Genomic DNA, 2964 nt, shown 5'->3' on the forward strand with positions numbered 1-2964 from the left:
AGAAGCAGAGGTTTTTTTTGTTTTGTTACTTGCTTTGTTGTATATGTATATGTATGCTGTAAACCACTTTGATCATAGGAAAAGCGGTATACAAATAAAACATATTATTATTATTATTATAAGATTTCAAACAGTGCCCTAGGGCCTGGATACCCTCACTAAGATAGCAGTGATTCAGGGAGAAGACAACATTTGTGGTCATGGGCATCACTGCAGGAAGTATGAACCTCACCAGGAGGCACCCTAAGGGTGGATACCACCAATATTCTCCAAAATTCTGGCTTTTGCATGAAATGGGTTGTGGTGTTTGTCTGCATCCAGCAGAAGAGAAGACATGAGGGAGTGTGGATTAGCGGGCACAGAAAGAAGAGGACTCAGGGTTTTTAATATACTTTTTACTCTTTTTACATTTTCTTTAAAAATTATTGAATCTTACCAAGTGTTTACTTTCACCATATGAAACTATATAAATGTAAATACATTTAGGCTATGCATATGATATTGTAATTTAAAGAGATAATTTTAATTTTGCTGGTTGTTTATGTTGTTTGTGTCACTACTATTGCCATTACTTTCAGTGGTAGACAGGAATTAGGATTTGCAAGTAACATTAGTACAAAAAAACACTACTAAGGATTCTATATGGTGTGGGATGGAAGGAGGTCAGTGGAGGGGTTACACCATGAGTTACTGCACCAAGTAATGCCAACCCTAGTGATGGCAATGGTTGGAGGTGGAGATAGAAAACTCCAAGATGAAAGACATTTAGGTCATTTTTTTAAATAAAAAATTCCTCATCCTTAGCTAGAGGAAAGATTAAGGTCTGGGAGGGGATATGTTCTCTTTATTCTGTGTTTTGGTACAGCTGGTGAGAGGAGGGACCTCCATTTCCTAAAATTCTTGTCAATTCAATTTATGGAGGATTTTTCTTGGCAAGATTTATTCAGAGGAAATTTGCTATTGCCTTCCTCTGAGAGCAAGAGACTAACCAACATCACCCAGTGAGTCTTTGTGGTTGAATAGATATTTGAAATCTGGTCCCCAGGTGTCCTAGTCCAATACTCAAACCATTACAGCACACTGCTTCAAAAGAGAGAGAAAAGAAAAGAAATGAAACAAAAAGAAAAGAAAAGGCTGGGTCTGCATCTGCGTGTATTCAACTATTCGTTGTGATTGCTATAGTGTGCCTTCAAGTTGATTCTGACTTATGATAACCTGTTTCTTAGCCCTGCCCACCACCTCATGCTGTATATATTAACTGAAGTCTTTACATTGGTTAAGGAATTACAGATCCTTTTACAACATCCCATCTCTTTGCCATTGGGACAAGATAACAGATCATGGAGAAACACGGGTCAAAGGTGCAGCTTCTTTTTTTGTTGACATCTTGAGAATGGCACCAGTCTTATAAATCATAGATAGTCCCAATTTTGGGGAAAGGATGAGATATAAATAAATATAATAATAATGCTTACATATCTTTAGAATTGTCTGCCTTGATTTCAGGAACTCCAGAAAACAAGTTGGTGCAGCTAGAGTTACATGAAGTATGTATCCTGCTCCCTAAAAAGTCAAGGCCATGGGCATCTGATAGCTAGGAGTCCTGAAAGAGTCTGTTGAATGTCTTGAAAGAAATCCTCTAAACATCTGACCAGAAATGTTAGTTGGACGGAAAGTCATCCCAGCACATGCCCAATGTAAAGTCACCTGGCGCCTTCTATGTTGAATGTACAAATGCTGGACTCAGGTTCCCCATTTGGTTCAGATTCTGGTCTCAGAGTGCAGGGCAGAAATGAATTTCTTTCAATGAAGCTGGATCTTTGCTTCACTAGCATGGCTTTTTATTTTCTCCTGGAAGTACTGAGGAAGACAACTTCCTTTCAGACCCTATTGTAAGGTTTCCTTGGCAAGATTTATCTGAAGGAGGTTTGCCACTGCTTTCCTCTGAGGCTGAGAGAATGTGATTTGCCCAAGATCATTCAGTGGGTTTCCCGGAGTCCTAGTCCAAAATCCAAACCATTCTGGATTTCTTTTCCTAAAATTACTAATATTACTGAGGATGGCCTATTTGTTCAAACCCTAAAGTTCTTTCATGCCTCCCCACCCCAGCCTTTACCATCCTATTCTTCTTCAGTGTTGTCTAATCCACCATGTCATTGCCAAGTGCTGTTTTCAAAAACAATGTGCTCAGAACCAATCTCCCTTGGCTGCTGGATGGATGTTGTATTGTGCCAAGTGAAGGGATTGTCTGGCATACTGCAGTTACATAACAGAATGTGACTAAGATGGCCAGATGTGGCCTGTCACCTCAGTGATCAGCAAGCATCAAAAAGGCAAGGCCAAGCTGTTTTCTATACAACAATAGCTACAGGCATAGAAATATAAACAGAATATACTTAGCTGTGGGAGTATGTGTTAGAGAACAGAAGCCTTTTGAGAGAATGAATGAATAAAGAGAAAGTCAAATATAAACTGGAAGTGTTTTTCGGTGGCTGTTTTTAAAAAAAATGAAACAACAACAACAACCAGCAATTAATTTCTTATAAACATTCTTCCCCACATATTCAAATTCTTTGTTTACTTTCAAAAGTCATACATGAATAGACAAAAATTGTTGTTGCTGCTGTTGTTGTGTGTCTCCAAGTTATTTTTAACTTATGGCAACCTTAAGGCAACCCTGTCATAGGCAAAATAAATGAAACCCTCAGACGTGGTCTGAGCCACTCTGCATTTTCTACAGAGCTCTCTTAAGGATCAGTTGTTATAGCCTGCTTTAACTCACAACTTCTCACTATCCAACCTTTCACACTTTTCTTTCTGGTAGCCTTGTATGGTTCTTAAAGTTGCTTCACTTTTTGTATGTCTGCATGCACCCTTGCACATTTCTAAATAAAATACCTTATTTACTGAAAACTGGAACTCTCTGTGCAGTTTTTACCAGCATATACAGGTGAAAAGATCCCT

This window comes from Sceloporus undulatus, chromosome 2 (genome assembly GCF_019175285.1).
Source record: "Sceloporus undulatus isolate JIND9_A2432 ecotype Alabama chromosome 2, SceUnd_v1.1, whole genome shotgun sequence".
NCBI lineage: Eukaryota > Metazoa > Chordata > Lepidosauria > Squamata > Phrynosomatidae > Sceloporus > Sceloporus undulatus.